We start from the raw sequence: 22133 nt of genomic DNA, 5'->3' as shown, positions 1-22133 counted from the left end.
CCCCGGCAACGGACGAGGACACACCTCCACCATTGTTCTTTGTCCCCCTCCTTAGCGTCCTTTGGAGTGGCGACCCTCGCCCCCGACCCCTGGTCTAGGAACCTTCACAAAGGTCCCCCCTAGATAGAGGAGACAGCTCGGACAGAGAGGTAGCTCAGGACAGAGAGGTAGCTTTCAGGACAGGGAGGTGCTCAGGACAGAGAGGTAGCTCAGGACAGAGAGGTAGCTCAGGACAGAGAGGTGAGCTCAGGACAGAGGGGCAACTCTCCGGACAGAGAGGCAGCTCCGGACAGCAGCAGGGCAGCTCCGGACTGAGAGGCAGCTCCGGACTGAGAGGCAGCTGCCGGACTGGAGGCAGCCCGGACTGAAGAGGCAGCTCCGGACTGAAGAGGCAGCTCCGGACTGGAGCAGGCCCGCCTCCGTGCACTCGTGGGTACATGGCATGGCTTTAACCTATGGAACATGAGGTGCAATTCCGGACGAGAGGCACGCGGTGGCGGACACTGCCCAGAACAGGGCAGGCTGGCAATAGACTGGTAGGGACGCTCATGACGGCGGGAGTGGCTGCCCGCCCTCATGAACTGGGCAGGTGAGGCGGCTAATGGGCAGCTACCTAGGAACCTACGCGCTGGGCGGCTCGGGGGACAAGCTCCTGACTGGGCTGGCGAGCTTATCATGGGCAGGGCTCCTGACTGCGTAGGCTGGCCTTCTGGCAGCTTCGCTCTGACTCTTGGCTGGGGCGGCCTATCTGGCAGCCTACATGAACCCGACTGACGGGCTCTGGCAGCCTCAACATGACTGGCCTGGCGCTCTAGCCGCTCAATGACAGGGCTAGGAACTGGCTGCGCTCGTTCCTTCTCTGGGTCGCTCCTTGACTGGCTGTGCGGCTCTTTGTGCTGCTTTTGCGGACCTGGCTGGCGGCTCTAGCAGCTTCCTCTGACTTGGGACACGGGGAACCGAGCTCTAGCTGACGGTTGGGGCTCTGACTTGCGGACGCTTCTGACGGCGCGGGCAGATCGGATGGCTTCAGTAGGGCGCGCGGGGACTCGGCAGGCAAGCGCATGTCCTTCAAGAACCGCGCGCTGGGCACGACGAAGCAAGTGCAAGGCCGCGTTCAGGAGCAGACCGCTCGACCTCCTCGTGCACCTGCTGAGGCGCACAGTAGGCCTGGTGCGTTGGTGCGCAGGGGCGAACGATAGCATACGCCCAGGATACAAATGGCTCTCACCTTGAATCTAGATGTGTGTTGAAAGAAACACAAGTGGTAACCGTGGGTCTGATGCCTTACAGGGGAGCAGGCGTGGCAGGTATTTTACTCCCACCACGCCCTGTTAGGGTCTGCACAGCCAACATTGCACCACAGCCTCATCGGCAATCTTAACATGATTCCATACAGCCTAATGCCACAGCTGTTGCAGTGAGGGGCGCAGACATAAAAGAGTAGAACATAGAGAAGAATGGGATATACATAATACTGGGCACGTCAAATCAAAATCAACGTTATTATCAGTGCGGGCGAACCAACGGTGTAGACCTTACAGTGAAAATGCTTACTTTTAGGAGCACTACCACAACGGTATTTAAAAAATAATAAGATACGATGGTACTCGTTCCTGCCCGGAACCTGGGTGGTACCGGACTGGAAGACACGCACCTCAAGGCTAGTGCGGGGAGCAGGAACAGGGGCACACTGGACTCTCGATGCGCACTATAGGCCTGGTGCGTGGTACCGGCACTGGTGGTACCGGGCTGAGGGCACGCACCTCAGGGCGAGTGCGGGGAGAAGGAACAGTGCGTACAGGGCTCTGGAGACGCACAGGAGGCTTGGTGCGTGGTGCCGGAACTGGAGGCACTGGGCTGGGGCGGGAAGGTGGCGCCGGATACTACCAGACCGTGCAGGCGTACTGGCTCCCTTGAGCACCGAGCTGCCCAACCTTACCTGGTTGAATGCTCCCCGTAGCCCGTCCAGTGCGGGGAGTGGAATAACCCGCACTGGGCTTGTTGGCGAACCGGGGACACCATTCATAAGGCTGTTGCCATGTAACACCGCGCCGAGGAGACGTACTGGAGGCCAGATATGTTGAGCCGGCTTCATGGCACTTGGCCTCAATGCTCAATCTAGCCACCCAGAGCGGGGAGGTGGAATACCCGCACCGGGCTATGCACACGTACAGGAGACACCGTGCGCTCTTCCGCATAACACGGTGTCTGCCCGTACTCCCGCTCTCCACGGTAAGCATGGGAAGTGGGCGCAGGTTTCCTACCTGACTTCGCCACACTACCCTTTAGACCCCACCCAAGACAATCTTTTGGGATTTCTTCTCGGGTTTCCGTGCTAGCCGCGTACCTTCATAACGCCGGTTCCTCTCTCCGGTTGCCTCTGCTCTCCTAGCTGCCTCCAGCTGTTCCCATGGGAGGCGATCCTTTCCAGCCAGGATCTCCTCCCATGTGTAGCAACCCTTGCCGTCCAAAACGTCCTCCCATGTCCATTCCTCCTTTCTCTGCTGCTGTCGCTGCTGCCCGTTGCCACGCTGCTTGGTCCGAGTTTGGTGGGTGGTTCTGTAACGGCTTTCTTCCTGGGATGAAGGAGAGGACCAAAACGCAGCGCGGCTAGTGTTCAACATGATTTAATAAAGAATACGTGAACACTACAAACAACAAAACAAGAAATGTGAAAACCGAAACAGTCCTATCTGGTGCAGAACACAAAGACAGAAGACAACCACCCACAATCCCCAACACAAAACAAGCCACCTATATATGATTCTCAATCAGGGACAACGATTGACAGCTGCCTCTGATTGAGAACCATATTAGGCTGAACACAGAAACAGACAAACTAGACACACAACATAGAATGCCCACCCAGCTCACGTCCTGACCAACACTAAACAAGCAAAACACACAAGAACTATGGTCAGGACGTGACAGAGGCCTTACCACTGCTACACTAGGCTATCAGCGGAGCCTTGTCTGGCAGCCAAACAGTTAATTCAGCCTCATTTACTGCCTTTTTAAAAACCATAGCTGATATGGCTGACTTTGTTAAATAGATATGGTTTCTGCTGATTTGATAAGAACCACATACTCCTTCAATAATAATGAATGCCGACATGAGTTTTGACTTTTGAACCATTCACAAACATGATTACATTTATATACAGTAAATTCATAATGTTTGTTTTTCTTAACATTAACACTTAGCCATCAGTATAAGCAAGTGCAAGCAAATGTGCTGCGACGAGGTAGGCCAATGTTTTCAGAACTTTCAAAATGGACAGTGTTAGATTCTAGCTTGAAATGTACTGATTCATGTTGCCATACTAGAATTCATTAATTACTTCACATGTATAAGGAATGTATATGTTGGGGTCAATGAAGGGTAGATGGGAACTAGGAATATGGAAAGTCACTGAGAGTAAGACTGAAGAGTAAAAGAGTAAGAGTATTCTGTTCTATGTTTCTAAGGAGGGAGGCAAAAGGAAATTGTTAGTCTCTAAAAAGGCAGGCYGACTGCGGAACTACTTTAGGGAGGAGTAAGGAATACATCTCAAGGTCAAATCAACAAATCTGTGAGGGGGGCCAGAGAGGCCCACCACAACGACTTTCCTACTAGAGTCCTATCTCACACACATTTCCACAATGGTTTTAGAAACAGTGAGAGGAACCAATTAAATTAATGTCTAGCTAAAGAGATGTATTGGTTTTCTAAATTTGCAGCTGTTTGACCCAGTGGGTGAATACACTTGGTTTGAGCTTTTTCTAGTTGTCCATTTTAATTTTTAACTCTGTTTGTTAAGAACCTAACAACAGCAACAGAAATGTATATAGATGTTAGTTAAAATAAATTCATCAAGATGTTGAGACCTTAACTTGACTCTTCTTTAAAATGTCTTATGGCTGCAATCCCGTTAACGGAATCGATATGACAACAGCCAGTGAAAGTGCAGGGTGCCAAATTCAAACAACAGAAATCTCATAATTAAAATTCCTCAAACATACATGTATCTTATACCATTTTAAAGGTAATCTTGCTGTTAATCCCACCAAAGTGTCCGATTTAGGCTTTACAGCGAAAGCACCACAAACGATTATGTTAGGTCACCGCCAAGTCACAGAAAAATTCAGCCATTTTTCCAGCCAAAGAGAGGAGTCACAAAAAGCACAAATAGAGATAAAATGAATCACTAACCTTTGATGATCTTCATCAGATGACACTCATAGGACTTCATGTTACACAATACATGTATGTTTTGTTTGATAAAGTTTATATTTATATAAAAAAATCTGAGTTTACATTGGCGCGTTACGTTCACTAGTTCCAAAAACATCCAGTGATTTTGCATAGCCACATCAATTTTACAGAAATACTCATCATAAATGTTGATGAAAATACAAGTGTTACACATGGTATTATATATATACCTCTCCTTAATGCAAACGCTGTGTCAGATTTAAAAAAAAAACTTTAATAATAATAATCTGAGAACGGCGCTCAGAATTATTTTTTTTTATCCGCCATGTTGGAGTCAACAAAAATCTGAAATAACATTATAAATATTCCCTTACCTTTGATGATCTTCATCAGAATGCACTCCCAGGAATCCTAGTTCCACAATAAATGTTTGATTTGTTTGGTAATGACCATTATTTATGTCCAAGTAGCTAATTTTGTTAGGGCGTTTAGTACACAAATCCAAACGCTCATGCAGGTCCAGCCGAACATCGGACGAAAAGTTAAAAAAGTTATATTACAGGTCGAAGAAACATTTCAAACTAAGTATAGAATCAATCTTTAGGATGTTTTTTTCATAAATCTTCAATAACGTTCCAACCGGAGAATTCCTTGTCTGTAGAAAAGCCATGGAACGCAGGTTGCTCTCATGTCAAATGCGCATGACCAGAACCTGGCTCTCTGCCAGACCACTGACTCAAAGAGCTCTCATCCGGCCCCACATCACAGTAGAAGCCTCATTCAAGTTTCTAAAGACGGTTGACATCTAGTGGAACCTTAGGAAGTGCAACATAACCAATATCCCACTGTGTATTCAATAGGGGCTGGGTTGAAAATCGTCCAACCTCAGATTTGCCACTTCCTGTTTGGATTTCTTCTCAGGTTTTTGCCTGCCACATGAGTTCTGTTTCACTCACAGACATCATTCAAACAGTTTTAGAAACTTCAGAGTGTTCTCTATCTGATACTAATAGTAATATGCATATATTAGCAACTGGGACTGAGGAGCAGGCCGTTTACTCTGGGCACCTCTGGGCACCTTTCATCCAAGCTACTCAACTTCTTATGGCTGCAGTGCAGTATTAAGTCACCACACACACGAGAGAGAGAGAGAGAGAGAGAGAAAGTCAAAGAGAGAGAGAGAATCAGCGGTTAGCCTACCATTTTAAATGTTTTATTATGTGGTCTAAAAAAGACTGAAAATACAATCATGAGGATCCACTTTTATAAACAATATACTGATGCACAGACAGTAAATTGACAAACAAAACAACCCACACAAAATGGACTGGAATTTGGCTACATGGGTCTATTATTTAACTTTTTGTTGAACAAAAATAGTTGAACGGGAAGACACTGTCCCTGGCAAAAACGGTTAAAGACCCAACAACATTATATAGTATGCCCTCCTTGTGGAGAAAAGCACATTAGCTAATTATAATACGCACAAAGTAAGCAAAACAATGCAATAGATCAATCTAACATTGCCTAAAATAATGAATAAGATACTAATAAGATAGACCTACACTGAGTGTACAAAACATTAGGAACACCTGCTCTTTCCATGACATAGATTGACCAGGTGAATCCAGGTGAAAGCTATGATCCTTTATTGATGTCACACTTCAACAAGTGTAGATGAAGGGGAGGAGACAGGTTAAAGAAGGATTTTTAAGCCTTAAGACAATTGAGACATGGATTGTGTATATGTGCCATTCAGAGGGTGAATGGGCAAGACAAAATATTTAAGTGCCTTTGAAAGTGTTATGGTAGTAGGAGCCAGGCGCTCCGGTTTGAGTGTGTCAAGAACTGCAACACTGCTGGGTTTTTCACGCTCAACAGTTTCCTGTGTGTATCAAGAATGGTCCACCCCCCAAAAGACATCTAACCAACTTGACACAACTGTGGGAAGCGTCGGCATCAAAATTGGCCAGCATCCCTGAAGAACACAATTCTGAGGGCAACAGGATATRTTATATTAGGATATATCAATATTAGGAAGTTGTCTTAATGTTTTGTACCCTCAGTCTATATAAGCAATATAACAATGGAGATGTATGAACTGTGGCATAAGTGAATGATGAGCGCATAAGAGGCAAGCTTTAATTTAGAATAAAGCCTCATTCACATTACCCATAAGCACATGTCATGCATTTCAATGGGGATGAACACAACTGAGTGGAAACGCAACGCCCCCTTTAGGTTGAAGGCTCCATTGCGAGACGGACGACGCATACTTAGATAATTTTTTGGCGTGCGTCGTCTTCAGTCCAGCCAGAGTCCGTTGAAGAACAGAAAGTTACCAAACCACAGAAGAAGATGAAAATATGAGGTTTTCGGTGATGACTTTATGGGATAGACAGCAACTTGTAAACAATTACCCATTCCTGTAAGTGAGAACTATTTTAATAGTAATGTTAAATAACACACATTGGCTGTTAAGCCAATTAGATTATATGACTGTTGCCTCCCGTTTAAGTTTATTGTGATGGCAATGACGTTTGTTTTTGAGGATAATTATTGGGTGGATGTCACTATCTACGATGGTATCTTGTCACCACCGATAAATCCATGATAATCGAGAATTTCAATAAGCATTTTTCTACGGCTGGCCATGCTTTCCATCTGGCTACCCCAACCTCGGCCAACAGCTCTGCACCCCTCGCAGCAACCTGCCCAAGCACCCCCCTGCTTCTCATTCACCCAAATCCAGACAGCTGATGTTCTGAAAGAGCTGCAAAATCTTGATCCCTACAAATCAGCTGGGCTAGACAATCTGGACCCTCTCTTTCTAAAATTGTCTGCCGCCATTGTTGCAACCCCTATTATTAGTCAGTTCAACCTCTCTTTCGTATCGTCTGAGATTCCTAAAGATTGGAAAGCGGCCGTGGTCATTCCCCTCTTCAAAGGGGGAGACACTCTAGACCCAAACTGTTACAGACCTATATCCATCCTGCCCTGCCTTTCTAAAGTCTTCGAAAGTCAAGTTAACAAACAGATAACCAACCATTTCGAATCCCACCGTACCTTCTCCGCTATGCAATCTGGTTTCTGAGCTGGTCACGGGTGCACCTCAGCCACGCTCAAGGTCCTAAACGATATCATAACCGCTATCGATAAAAGACAGTACTCTGCAGCCGTCTTCATCAACCTGGCCAAGGCTTTCAACTCGGTCAATCACAACATTCTTATCGGCAGACTCAACAGCTTTGGTTTCTCTAATGACTGCCTCGYCTGGTTCACTAACTACTTCTCAGACAGAGTTCAGTGTGTCAAAACGGAGGGCCTGTTGTCCAGACCTCTGCCAGTCTCTATGGGGGTGCCACAGGGTTCATTTCTTGGGCCGACTCTTTTCTCGGTATATATCAATGATGTCACTCTTGCTGCGGGTGATTCTTTGATCCACCGCTACGCAGGCGACACCATTCTGTATACCTCTGACCCTTCTTTGGACACTGTGTTAACAAACCTCCAAACGAGCTTCAATGCCATACAACACTCCTTCCGTGGCCTCCAACTGCTCTTAAATGCAAGTAAAAATAAGTGCATGCTCTTCAACCGATCGCTGCCCGCACCCGCCCGCCCCGACAAGCATCACTCTCTGGACGGTTCTGACTTAGAATATGTGGACAACTATAAATACCTAGGTGTCTGGCTAGACTGTAAACTTTCCTTCCAGACTCATATTAAGCATCTCCAATCCAAAATTAAATCTAGAATCTGCTTCCTATTTCGCAACAAAGCATCCTTCACTCATGCTGACGAACATACCCTCGTAAAACTGACTATCCTACCGATCCTTGACTTCGGCRATGTCATTTACAAAATAGCCTCCAACACCACTGCGACTTGTATGCTCTCGTTGGCTGGCCCTCACTACATATTTGTCGCCAAACCCACTGGCTTCAGGTCATCTATAAGTCTTTGCTAAGTAAAGCTCCACCTTATCTCAGCTCACTGGTCACCATAGCAACACCCACCCGTAGCACACGCTCCAGCAGGTATATTTCACTGGTCATCCCCAACGCCAGCACATCCTTTGGCCGTCTTTCTTTCCAGTTCTCTACTGCCAATGACTGGAGCGAATTGCAAAAATCACTGAAGTTGGAGACTTATATCTCCCTCACTAACTCTAAGYGTCAGCTGTCAGAGCAGCTTACCGATCGCTGCAGCTGTACACAGTCCACCTGTAAATAGCCCATCCAACTACTTACCGCATCCCCATATTTATTTTTGTTTTTCTGCTCTTTTGCACACCAGTATTTCTACTTGCACATCCTCATCTGTACATTCTATCACGCCAGTGTTAATTGCTAAATTGTAATTACTTTGCCACTATGGCCTATTTTATTGCCTTACCTCCTTACTTCATTTGCACACACTGTATACAGATTTTTCTATTGTGTTATTGACTGTACTTTGTTTATCCCATGTGTAGCTCTGTGTTGTTGTTTTTGTCGCACTGCTTTGCTTTATCTTGGCCAGGTCACAGTTGTAAATGAGAACTTGTTCTCAACTGGCCTACCTGGTTATATAAAGGTGGGGGAAAAAGCCTAGCTTTTAGCTAACTAGCTGCTCCGGTCATATTTTGCAATCTCCCAAAATCAATGTGATCTCTAACAAAAGACAGGCTCTCCTCCAACACTACACTTGTCCGTTCAATAGCGGGGCAAGACTCTGTAAAGATGACGTACGACGTAATGAAATACTTCACGATGTAAACGGGGCATAAGACATTAGCGAGCTGAGACGTACGTAGCCTATAGGCCTATTCGTTCAGCAACACAATTGAATGCATGTTAAAATTCTGGCAAGSACGTACACATTCTCTTCTGTTTGTTGGTTGTGAAGGTCGATGGCTCATCTACAGTGCCTTCAGAAAGTATTCATACCCCTTGACTTATTCCACATTTTGTTGTGTTACAGCCTTAATTCAAAATGGATTCAATTGTTGTTTTTGCTCACCATCTACACACAATACCCCATAATGACTCTCTAAGAGCTTTCCATGCTTGGAATGTGCAACATTTGCCCGTTATTCTTTTCAAAATTCTTTAAACTCAAATTCTTTGTTTATCATTGCTAGACAAACATTTTTAGGTCTTGTCATAGATTTTCAAGCAGATTTATGTCAAAACTTGGCCACTCAGGAACATTCACTGTCTTCTTCGTAAGCAACTTCAGTGTAAATTTTGGCCTTGTGTTTTAGGTTATTGTCCTGTTGAAAGGTGAATTCATCTCGCAGTGTCTGGTAGAAAGCAGACTGAACCAGATTTTCCTCTAGGATTTTGCCTGTGCTTAGCTCCATTGCGGGGTTTTTTTATCCTAAAAATCCCCATTCCTTAATGATTATAAGTATACCCATAACATGATGCAGCCACCACTATTCTTGAAAATATGGAGAGTGGTACTCAGTAATGTGTTGTGTTGGATTTGCCCCAAACATAACACTTTGTATTCAGGACAAAATGTGAATTGCTTTGCCACATTTTTTTGCAGTGTTTCTTTAGTCCCTTGTTGCAAATATTTGTAGTCTGTACAGGCTTCCTTCATTTCACGCTGTAGTTTAGGTAGGTATTGTGGAGTAACTGCATCCTCCGATTTATCCTATCACAGCCATTAAACTCTGTAAGTGTTTTAAAGTCACCATTGGCCTCATGGTGAAATCCCTGAGCGGTTTTCTTCCTCTCCAGCAACTCAGTTAGGAGGGACGCCTGTATCTTTGTAGTGACTGCGTGTACTGATACACCATCCAAAGTGTAATTAATAACTTCATCATCCTCAAATAGATATTCAATGTCTGCTTTTTTTAACCTATCTACCAATAGGTGTCCTTCTTTGTGAGGCATTGGAAAACCTCCCTAGTCTTTGTGGTTGAATCCGTGTGTGAAATTCACTGCTCGACTGAGGGACTTTTCCAATAATTTTATGAGTGCGGTGCAGAGATGAGACAGTCATTCAAAAACCATGTTTAACGCTATTATTGCACACAGAGTCCATGCAACTTTTATGTGACTTGTTACGCACATTTTTACAATTTAACATAATTAGGCTTGCCATAACAAAGACGCGAGACATTTCAGCTTTTCATTTTTAATTTGTAAATATTTCCAAAAACATAATTCCACTTTGACATTATGGGTTGTTGTGTGTAGGCCAGGCTGTAACATAACAAAATGTGGAAAAAGTTAAGGGGTGTGATTACTTTCTGATGGGGTGTCTAGCTGTGCCACAGTGTTTGATTTCCCCAGTAATCTGAGTTTAACAGCGTTGTCTACATGTTATGCACAATTCTTATGTTTTGAGACCATTTCAGACAGGTGTTTTAAATCCTTAAACCCAGACTTGAACCACACCCTCTCCACCGAATCGCAGGCAGGGGAAGCATAATAGTGATTGCTTTGCGACGCTCGCAGTTAGCCACTGCTTCCTTCCAACAACTTAATGTAGAATTTGCGATTTCTGACTTTGTATGTAATGTTTATGTCCAATGGCCGATGAGCACCAAGAAATGTAATCTTTAATTTCTCTTCATATGGCAAGGATTGAAAAGTATTTGCCAGTACATTGTCAATGTGACTAATGATGATGACTGCTTGCTTGCTTGCTAGCTAAGATTTTGAAAGTATGATGTTGACATGATCAGTCCAATTAAAGCTACGGGAGATATAACGTGATTTGACTTCATTTTGATGACCTTGAGCCTTCTTGGATGAGCACTTCTACTGTAAATCGATGACTCCCATTGTTAGGGCAGAGAGACATGTATCTTGTCAGTATATCCATAATCTTCAGCCTTGCTCTCCTGTAAATTCTGCAGTGACACAATGTCCACATGAGTGACAGAACCCTGAGCCAATTAACAAGATTAACATCGCCTACTCCCTACTCTATGTGCTTTCGCTGGCAGCCCCTCCACCACAGAAAGCACTGAGCTAGGCTGAAACAGCTGCATTTTGGAGCTGCCTTACTCAAAGGAGACCAAGTTTGTATGGTACTGTATTAACTAAAATCTTTTTTTACATTGTTTGCTCAACTGATATGTGACATGAATTAATGCCAGAATTACAGGCCTACTTTTTAATTGTATTTTTTAAACAGGTGGGGTCAAAACAGGTGGGGCACTGCACCACCTGCCCTGAATGACAGGTTGCCATTGTGTGCAGGTGTAGGGTTAACTACTGAAACTACCACACATGGTCCAGAATCCAAATGAAACTGCCCCGGCCATCTGTCTCAGCCTCAGTTTGTTTTATTACACCCAACAACAGACACCCTGTTTGCTCTCATTCAGCTGTCTCATTTAACATAATCCCTCCACATAACGAAGCACTGCAATGTTGTTGTTTTTTTCACTGTTATGTCATCTGCAAACTTGATGATTGAGTTGGAGGCATGCATGGCCACGCAGTCATGGGTGAACAGGGAGTACGGGAGGGGGCTGAGCACGCACCCTTGTGGGGCCCCAGTGTTGAGGGTCAGCGAAGTGGAGATGTTGTTTCCTACATTCAACACTTGGGGATGGCCCGTCAGAAAGTCCAGAAGCCAATTGCACAGSGTGGGGTTGAGACCCAGGGCCTCCAGCTTGATGATGAGCTTGGAGGGTACTATGGTGTTGAATGCTGAGCTGTAGTCAATGAACAGCATTCTTACACAGGTATTCCTCTTGTCCAGATGGGATAGGGCAGTGTGCAAGTGTGATGGCGATTGCATTGTCTGTTGACCTGTTGAGTCGGTATGCAAACTGAATTGGGTCTARGGTGGCCGGTAAGGTGGAGGTGATACGATCCTTGACTAGTCTCTCAAACTACTTCATGATGACAGAAGTGAGTGCTACGGGCGGTAGTCATTTAGTTCAGTTATCTTTGCCTTCTTGGGTACAGGAACAATGGTGGCCATCAATAATGTGGAGACAGCAGACTGGGATAGAGAGCGGTTGAACATCTCCAATGCACTTCTTTATAAACTCACTCACTGAGTCAGTGTATAGATCGATGTTGTTATCTGAGGCTGACCGGAACATATCCCAGTCTGCGTGATCAAAACAATCGTGAAGCGTGGATTCCGATTGGTCAGACCAGCGTTGAAGAATTTAGGTAGCATTGTTCTCTAATTTGCTTTGTTAAAATCCCCAGCTACAATAAAAGCAGCCTCAGGATATATGGTTTCCAGTTTACATAGAGTCCAGTGAAGTTYCTTGAGGGCCGTCTTGGTGTCTGCTTGAGGGGGAATGTAGACAGCTGTGACGATAACTGACGAGAATTGTCTTGGGAGATAATATGGCCACCATTTGATTGTAAGGAATTCTAGGTCGGGTGAGCAGAAGGACTTGAGTTCCTGTATGTTGTAATGATTACACTATGAGTCGTTAATCATGAAGCATACACCCCCGCCCTTCCTCTTCCCAGAGAGGAGTTTATCTCTGTCGGCGTGATGCATGGAGAAGCCCGGCGGCTGAACCGATTCCGACAACATATCCCGAGAGAGCCATGTTTCCGTGAAACAGAGAATGTTACAATCTCTGATGTCTCTCTGGAAGGCAACCTTTGCTCGAATTTCATCTACCTTGTTGTCAAGAGACTGGACATTGGCGAGCAGTATACTCGGGAGCGGTGGGCGATGTGCACGTCTAAGGAGCCTTACCAGGAGGCCGCTCCGTCTGCCCCTTCTGTGGCGCTGTTGTTTTGAGTCAGCTTCTGGGATTAGGTCCATTGTCCTGGGTGGTGGTCCAAACAGAAGATCCGCTTCGGGAAAGTCGTATTCCTGGTCGTAATGTTGGTAAGTTGACATCGGGCTTTTATCCAATAGTTCTTCCCGGCTGTATGTAATAAACCTTAAGATTTCATGGGGTAACAATGTAAGAAATAATACATAAAAAAACTAAATAATGTATAGTTTGCTAAGGACTAATTGAGGCGACCATCTCTGTCGGCGCCATCTTGTTTGTACAAATACTCCTGATTTGCACATATACTGCTCCCATCTAGTGGACGAAATCTAAATTGTGCCTAAACTGCAGTACTATATTATGGCCTTTCTCTTGCATTTCAAACATGTTTTTTTTTGTATTATCTTTTACCTGATCCAATGTGTTATATTCTCCTAAATGAATTTCACATTTCCACATTTCCACTAACTTCAAAGTGTTTCCTTTCAAATGGTATCAATAATATGCATATCCTTGCTTCAGTTTCTGAGCTACAGGTTTATTTGTCACGTGCGCCAAATATAACAGGTGTTTCACCTTACAGTGAAATGCTTACTTACAAGCCCTAACAAACTGTGCAATTTTTAAGTAAAAATAGGTATTAGGTAAACAAAAAAATAATTTAAAAAACAGTAAAATGACAGTGAAAATAACAGTAGTGACGCTATATACAGGTGGTACCGGTATAGAGTCAATGGGCATCTGTTATTCGGGCTAATTGAGGTAATATGTACATATAGGTAGAGTTATTAAAGTGACTATGCATAGAGGATAAACAGAGAGTACCAGCAGCGTAAAAGAGGGGGATGGCGGGTGGGGGGTGGCAGAACACAATGAAAATAGTCTGGGTAGCAACTGTGAGGGGGCACCAGTTAGTCGGGCTAATTGAGGTAATATGTACATGAATGTATAGTTAAAGTGACTATGCATAGATGATAAACAGAGAGTAGCAGCAGCGTAAAAGAGGGGTTGGTTGGGGGGGACACAATTCAAATGGTCCGGGTAGCCATTTGATTACCTATTCAGGAGTCTTATGGCTTGGGGGTAAAAGCTGTAGCGAAGCCTTTTGGTCCTAGACTTGCCGCTCCGGTACCGCTTGCCATGCGGTAGCAGATAGAACAGTCTATGACTGGGGTGGCTGGGGTCTTTGACAATTTTTAGGGCCATCCTCTGACACTGCCCTGGTGTAGATGTCCTGGATGGCAGGCAGCTTAGCTCCAGTGATGTACTGGGTTGTACGCACTACTCTCCGTAGTGCCTTGCGGTCGGAGGCTGAGCAGTTGCCGTACCAGGCAGTGACGCAACCAGTCAGGATGCTCTCGATGTTGCAGCTGTAGAACCTTTTGAGGATCTGAGGACCCATGCCAAATCTTTTCAGTCTCCTGAGGGGGAATAGGTTTTGTCGTGCCCTCTTCACAACAGTCTTGCTGTGTTTAGACCATTCTAGTTTGTTGGTGATGTGGACACCAAGGAACTTGAAGCTCTCAACCTGCTCCACTACAGCCCCGTCAATGAGAATGGGGGCGTGCACGGTCCTCCTTTTCCTGTAGTCCACAATTATCTCCTTTTTCTTGAATACATTGAGGGATAGGTTGTTATTCTGGCACCACCCGGCCAGGTCTCTGAGCACGCACCCCTGAGGGGCTCCAGTGTTGAGGATCAGCGTGGCAGATGTGTTGCTACCTACCCTCACCACCTGGGGGCGGCCCGTCAGGAAGACCAGGATCCAGTTGCAGAGGGAGGTGTTTAGTCCCAAGATCCTTAGCTTAGTGATGAGCTTTGAGGGCAATATGGTGTTGAACTCTGAGCTGTAGTAAATGAATAGCATTCTCACGTAGGTGTTCCTTTTGTCCAGGTGGGAAAGGGCAGTATGGAGTGCAATAGAGATTGCATCATCTGTGGATCTGTTTGAGCGGTATGCGAATTGGAGTGGGTCTAGGGTTTCTGGGATAATGGTGTTAATGTGAGCCATTACCAGCCTTTCAAAGCACTTCATGGCTACGGACATGAGTGCTACGGGTCTGTAGTCATTTAGGTAGGTTACCTTAGTGTTCTTGGGCACAGGGACTATTTTTGTATTTGTATTTATTATGGATCCCCATTAGCTGCTGCTTTCACAGCAGCTACTCTTCCTGGGGTCCAGCAAATTTAAGGCAATTTATACAACTCTAAAAACGTTACAATACATTCACAACACACTGTGTGCCCTCAGGCCCCTACTCCACCACTACCACATATCTACAGTACTAAATCCATGTGTACAGTATGTAGTGTGTGTGTGTGTGTGTGTGTGTGTGTGTGTGCGTGTGTGCATGCATGTTTCAGTGCCAATGCTGTTCCATTAGGAGTTTTTTAATCTGTTTTTAAAATCAAATTTTACTGCTTCTGTCGGAATATTAGTCATGTAGTCATGGCTCAATGTAGTACTGTGTGCCTCCCATAGTCTGTTCTGGACTTGGGGACTGTGAAGAGACCTCTAGTGGCATGTCTTGTGGGGTATGCATGGGTGTCCGAGCTGTGTGCCAGTAGTTTAGACAGACAGCTCGGTGCATTCAACATGTCAACACATCTCATAAATAAAAGTAATGATGAAGTCAATCTCTCCCCCACTTTCAGCCAGGAGAGATTGACATGCATATTATTAATATTAGCTCTCTGTGTACATCCAAGTGCCAGCCATGCTGCACTATTCTGAGCCAATTGCCATTTTCCTAAGTCCTTTTTTTGTGGCACTTGACCACACGACTGAACAGTACTCAAGGTGCGACAAAACTAGGACCTGTAGACCTGCGTTGTTGATAGTGTTGTTAAGAAGGCAGAGCATCGCTTTGTTATAGACAGACTTCTCCCCATCTTAGCTACTACTGCATCAATATGTTTTGACCATGACAGTTTACAATCTAGGGTTCCTCCAAACAGTTTAGTCATCTCAACTTGCTCATTTTCCACATGATTTATTACAAGATTTAGTTGAGGTTTTGGGTTTAGTGAGTGTTTTGTTCCAAATACAATGCTTTTAGTTTTAGAAATATTTAGGGCTAACTTATTCCTTGCCACCCACTCTCAAACTAACTGCAGCTCTTTGTTGAGTGTTGCAGTCATTTCAGTCGCTGTAGTAGCTGACGTGTATAGTGTTGAGTCATCCGCATACATAGTGGTCTATGGTGGTCTGCTTGTGGTATGTTGAAAATGTCAGTGAAGACACCTGCCAGTTGGTCAGCACATGCCCAGAGGGCACATCCTGGTAATCCGTCTGGCCCAGCGGCCTTGTGAATGTTGACCTGTTTAAAGGTCTTACTCACGTCAGCTACGGAGAGCGTGATCACACAGTCGTCCGGAACAGCTGATGCTCTCATGCATGCCTCAGTGTTGCTTGCCTCGAAGCGAGCATAGAAGTGATTTAGTTTGTCTGGTAGGCTCGTGTCACTGGGCAGCTTGCGGCTGTGCTTCCCTTTGTAGTCTGTAATAGTTTGCAGGCCCTGTCACATCCGACGAGCGTCAGGGCCGGTGTAGTACGATTCAATCTTAGTCCTGTATTGACGCTTTGCCTGTTTGATGGTTCGTCGGAGGGCTTAGCAGGATTTCTGATAAGCTTCCCGGGTTAGAGTCCCGCACCTTGAAAGCGGCAGCTCTACCCTTTAGCTCAGTGTGAATGTTGCCTGTAATCCATGGCTTCTGGTTGGGGTATGTATGTACAGTCACTGTGGGGACGACGTCCTCGATGCACTTATTGATAAAGCCAGTGACTGATGTGGTGTACTCCTCAATGCCATCGGATGAATCCCCGAACATGTTCCAGTCTGTGATAGCAAAACAAGTCCTGTAGTTTAGCATCTGCTTCATCTGACCACTTTTATAGACCGAGTCACTGGTGCTTCCTGCTTTAATTTTTGCTTGTAAGCAGGAATCGGGAGGATAGAATTATAGTCAGATTTGCCAAATGGAGGGCGAGGGAGAGATTTGTACGCGTCTCTGTGTGTGGAGTAAAGGTGGTCTAGAAATGTTTTCCCTCTGGTTGCGCATTTAACATGCTGATAGAAATTAGGTAAAACTGATTTAAGTTTCCCTGCATTAAGGTCTCTGGCCACTAGGAGTGCCACCTCTTGGTGAGCTGTTTCCTGTTTGCTTATTTCCTTATACAGCTGACTGAGTGCGGTCTTAGTGCCAGCATCCGTCTGTGGTGGTAAATAAACAGCCACGAAAAAAAATCATGAAATCTCTCTTGGCAAATAGTGTGGTCTACAGCTTATCATGAGATACTCTACTTCAAGCGAGCAAAATCTGGAGTCTTCCTTAGATTTCATGCACCAGCTGTTGTTTACAAATATACCGTCTTACCGGAGTCTGCTGTTCTATCTATCCGGTGCATCATATATCCCGCCAGCTGAACGTTTTCCATGTTGTCATTCAGCCATGATTCGGTGAAACATAAGATATTATAGTTTTTGATGTCCCGTTGGTAGGATATTCGTGATCATACCTCGTCTAATTTATTGTCCAATGATTGTATGTTGGCAGGTAATATTGATGGAAGGGCAGATTTCCTACTCGCCATCGGCGGATCCTTACGAGGCACCTCGCCCTGTGTCCTCCATACCTGTGTCTCTTTCTCTTGCCAAAGACTGTGAACCATGCCCTTGTTGTGATATAAAAATTATAGAATAGGTGCCCTCTAAACAGGTTTGAGCAAGGGACCAAGATCCAAACAGACAGCTGCCTGGAGGCTTAGAGAGTGAAGGCCACCATGAGGACAAGGACAAAAACGCTAACAGTGGACCTGCTGAGAACTCCTGATTAACTCATTATTTCCTGGAGATATAAGCAGCACACCTTAGCATCAATTTCAAGAGTTAACTAAGCCCCTCACTCTAACTTTAACCACAGCATGTGTTGACTGACAGCCATAAATAACACAAATGTTCCACACCTTCTCTTCTTCTTTTTCAAATGGGATTTGTGAGTTCCGGACAGCTCCTGGGAAGAAAATAAATGGAATGTAACAGTTTGCATTGATTTGGCACACGTAATGTGTTACACAAGTAGGTCTGCTGAAATCATTTCAGAATACCCTGATGAACCTAGAGGTTCATATAGGCTAACACAGAACGTTTGGTCTTCAGGCACCCATCCAGTGACCTGAAGCTTTAGCAGCAGACTGCAGTCACAGGTCACGAGCAGTGTCTGACTGGTTTGTTGTTGTTGGAGACTATAACGTCAGTGTGTTGGAAGCTATTGGCCTGATTTGAGGTATGATATACTACTTTAGGTCCCACTTTATTTGGATAGGTGGTCTATAAAATCTTAAACTTGTAAGTGTATTGATATGCAACAACTTGCCTAGGGTTTGGGTTACAATAGTTAGTTAGTGTATTGATAGTTTGTTGAACATCTGGTTGAACTCACCGTGGGTATACATGGATCTGAGCCTCTCCACTTGGCCCTTGTCCCTCAAAGATGGGCTACTGTGTCGACTGGGAACTCTACTACTGTTTTCGTGGATGACTGGGTGTTTGTTGAGGGCAGGCTCAACAAACACTCTGTCGAGCCTTCCTAGACCAGAGGAAAGAGAGCAACATGATCAGGGACTGGAAGGCTACAATACTGTAAACACACTGAATGCTTGGGTTTATTGATTATTCCATAGGGTATTATTGATTTATTCCAAGGTCAAAATTCAAGATTTGCTAAGTTTCATGACTAGTTACTGTGTTATATTGGTTGTCAAAAGCATGCGGTAATACTAGAAAAGTCCCCTGTCTGGTAGCAAGTTCTAGATATGTTATTTGGTTATGTGCTGGACTCTTACAATTAGGGGTGATGCGGATAGCCAGGTCAGGCCAGGAGACTGAAATCTGTTCTCAAGTACTCATTAAATAAAGGAACAGAACGATGCACCCTAGTTTCCTGTTCAAAGCTATGCCCATTGGCAATTCCACAGTAACAGATTGATGCTGAGACTCAGATTTTTCACTTAAAAATGTCAAACAAAAAACAATGATTACACAGTTAAACAAACCATGCAACTCTATGCACATATATCAACCTGGCCAGATTGTACGATTTCCTTCAGTTCTCTGCGATTGGCTTGTGAAGCTACATTAGCCAACGTAGGCTATGTCAACTGCAGCGGTGTATTTGTGCCGGCACCTGCAGTGCAATCCTCACTCTATGTTAATGCGCAAGTGACGTGAGTTGGGAAAAACTGAAAGTATGCATCTTAGAAATAGTTTTGACATACAAACTTGTCGGAACTCAAAATCAAATAGGCTTCCCCAAAATAAAATGGTCATTGTGGTAGAACATTTATTTTGAATAGCAATTTTGTGCATTTATCAAAATCCCATCAGGTAGCCTGATATTAGATGTGTCATATGAACAAGATTATTAGGGAAATCGTTCTTCTTGCACAGCATGTAAACGTTTAAATCGAACAATTATGTAAATCTGACTATTCAAAATAGTGCTGGCCGTGTTCCTATTGGTCAGTCACCGGGATTGGCTCGTAACACTAGCCACAATGCACGGACACTGCCAGAACTTTGTCTGAGCCTACAACCACACACAGCGGTACTTAATCGGCAGACCTAGACCCTGTCACACTGAATGAGCCAAGATGTCCTACAATCATTTACGACCTAAGAATTTGCCCACAACTTGGACATTTGTCTGGGACGGCAAAATCGTAGTATAAGACGTCTAAAATCATACAGTCTGCAAAGGCCTTAAGTGGAAAAAATATCAGAATTGGGCTTCCTGTATACACACAGCCCATGAGTTCTGTGCTCAGTCAAGTCTGTGTTGAGTGATTGGAATGGCATAATTCTAGTATTACCATTTTTTCAGCATATTTGGGGTTGGTTAGTATCAGAAACCCCTAAAGTCTGTTATAAATACCCATATAAAACACAGTTACTCAAATACCAAATAGCAAAGCGGTTAAGAGCGTTGGGCCAGTAACAGAAAGGTCGCTGGTTGAATCCCCAAGCAAGGTGGAAAAATCTGCCATTCTGCCATTGAGAAAGGCAGTTAACCCCCAACAACAACTGCTCCCTGGGTGCTGATGTTTATGTTGATTAAGGCAGACCCCCTCACCTCTCTGATTCAGAGGGGTTGGGTTAAATGTGGTAGACACATTTCAGTTGAATGCATTCAGTTGTGCAACTGACTAGGTATCCCCTTTCCCCTCCTTTCCTTAAATCCTACCTTGGGTTACCATCAAACCTGCTGTAAAAGTCAAGTCCTGAAGTGTGTAGTGTATGTGACAACAACTAATGAAGTAGCTGTATTGACACTTTACACAGTGAGCATAGGGGATTAAATGTTGACGCTTGTCCGATTACTTTGGCCTAATTCATGAATAGGACACGTTCCTCTCTACATAACCTTGTGATCTGTTGTATGGAGCTCCAAGTCAACTTAATTCACCCAGTAAACCCAAACAGGCAAAAAACATCAGCTTTTTCTCCTTTTTCAAGGTATTTTACAATTTACAAGTTATGCTTTTTTCTTTTTTTTGCTAATCGATTTTGTGGGGTCGTCCGGGATGTGAATAGGGTAAATTGACTGTCTAACTGTGTAATTAAAATGAGTATTTTAGCTTTGCTGAGTTCAAAAGCATGGTTGTGTCTTGTGTGCCTCTTTGCCTATATCTAACAAGTACAGTGCAAATGGAAAGTATTCAGACTCATTTACTTTCCACATTTTGTTACGTTACATCCTTATACTAAAATGGATTAAATTGTTGTTTTTTTTCTCATAAATCTACACACAATACCCCATAATTGTGTGTAGATTTACGGGGTGGCAGGGTAGCCTAGTGGTTAGAGCGTTGGACTAGAAACCAAATGGTTGCAAGACAAAAATCTGTCGTTCTGCTCCTGAACAATACAGTTAACCCACTGTTCCTAGGCCGTCATTGAAAATAAGATTTTGTTCTTAAGAATATACCCCCAAAAAAGTAAGAGATAACAATAATAAATGATTAAAGAGCAGCAGTAAATAACAATAATAGGGCTATATACAGGGGGTACCGGTACAGAGTCAATGTGCGAGGGCACTKGTGTCGAGGTAATTGAGGTAATATGTGCGTGTAGGTAGTTATTAAAGTGACAATGCATAGATAATAACAGAGAGTAGCAGCATCATTCCAGAGGGGGAGGGGGCAATGCAAATAGTCTGGGTAGCCATTTGATTATCTGTTCAGGAGTCTTATGGCTTGGGGGTAGAAGCTATTTAGGAGCCTCTTGGACCTAGACTTGGCGCTCCAGTACTGCTTGCCATGTGGTAGCAGAGAGAACAGTCTATGACTTGGGTGGCTGGGGTCTTTGACAATTTTTCAGGCCTTCCTCTGATACCGCCTGGTATAGAGGTCCTGGATGGCAGGAAGCTTGGCCCCGGTGATGTACTGGGCCGTAAGCACTGCCCTCTGTAGTGCCTTGTGCTCGGAGGGCCCGAGCAGTTGCCRTACCAGGCAGTGATGCAACCCGTCAGGATGCTTTCGATGGTGCAGCTGTAAAACCTTTGAGGATCTGAGGAACCATGCCAAATCTTTTCAGTCTCCTGAGGGGGAATAGGTTTTGTCGTGCCCTCTTCACGACTGTCTTGGTGTGCTTGGACCATGTTAGTTTGTTGGTGATGTGGGCGCCAAGGAACTTGAAGCTCTCAACCTGCTCCACTACAGTCCCATTGATGAGAATGGGGGCGTGCTCGGTCCTCCTTTTCCTGTAGTCCACAATCATCTCCTTTGTCTTGATCACGTTGAGAGAGAGTTTGTTGTCCTCCCTATAGGCTGTCTCATCGTTGTCGGTGATCAGGCCTACCACTGTAGTGTCATCAGCAAACTTAATGATGGTGTTGGAGTTGTGCCTGGCCTTGCAGTCATGAGTCATGAGTGAACAGGGTGTACAGGCGGGGACTGACAATACACAATACATAATACACAAATATCTCTTGATCAATCAATCAATCAATCAATTTTATTTTATATAGCCCTTCGTACATCAGCTAATATCTCGAAGTGCTGTACAGACACCCAGCCTAAAACCCCAAATAGCTAGTAATGCAGGTGTAGAAGCACGGTGGCTAGGAAAAACTCCCTAGAAAGGCCAAAACCTAGGAAGAAACCTAGAGAGGAACCAGGCTATGAGGGGTGGCCAGTCCTCTTCTGGCTGTGCCGGGTGGAGATTATAACAG

At 44.6% G+C, this 22133-nt stretch overlaps 1 long non-coding RNA gene across 2 annotated transcripts in view; it reads right to left on the bottom strand.

The window, feature by feature from the left end:
• Positions 1–14431: 14431 nt before the first annotated feature.
• The window catches only part of LOC111982106 (uncharacterized), a 14865-nt gene continuing 7163 nt past the window's right edge, over positions 14432–22133 (bottom strand). Inside the window, exons 2-4 of one of the 2 annotated variants that reach the window (XR_011481741.1) lie at positions 18345–18491; positions 17869–17915; positions 14432–16741 (exon numbers count right to left, since the gene is read on the bottom strand). This is a non-coding gene — a long non-coding RNA (uncharacterized lncRNA). Of the gene's footprint in view, positions 17916–18344; positions 18492–22133 lie in introns of both variants that reach the window. The other variant, XR_002879669.2, reaches the window with a different exon arrangement.

The sequence above is a fragment of the Salvelinus sp. IW2-2015 genome, linkage group LG20 (genome assembly GCF_002910315.2).
Source record: "Salvelinus sp. IW2-2015 linkage group LG20, ASM291031v2, whole genome shotgun sequence".
Classification (NCBI taxonomy): Eukaryota; Metazoa; Chordata; class Actinopteri; order Salmoniformes; family Salmonidae; genus Salvelinus; species Salvelinus sp. IW2-2015.
The sequence above is the reverse complement of the archived record's forward strand: the minus strand, read 5'-3'. Positions and strand labels throughout refer to the sequence as shown.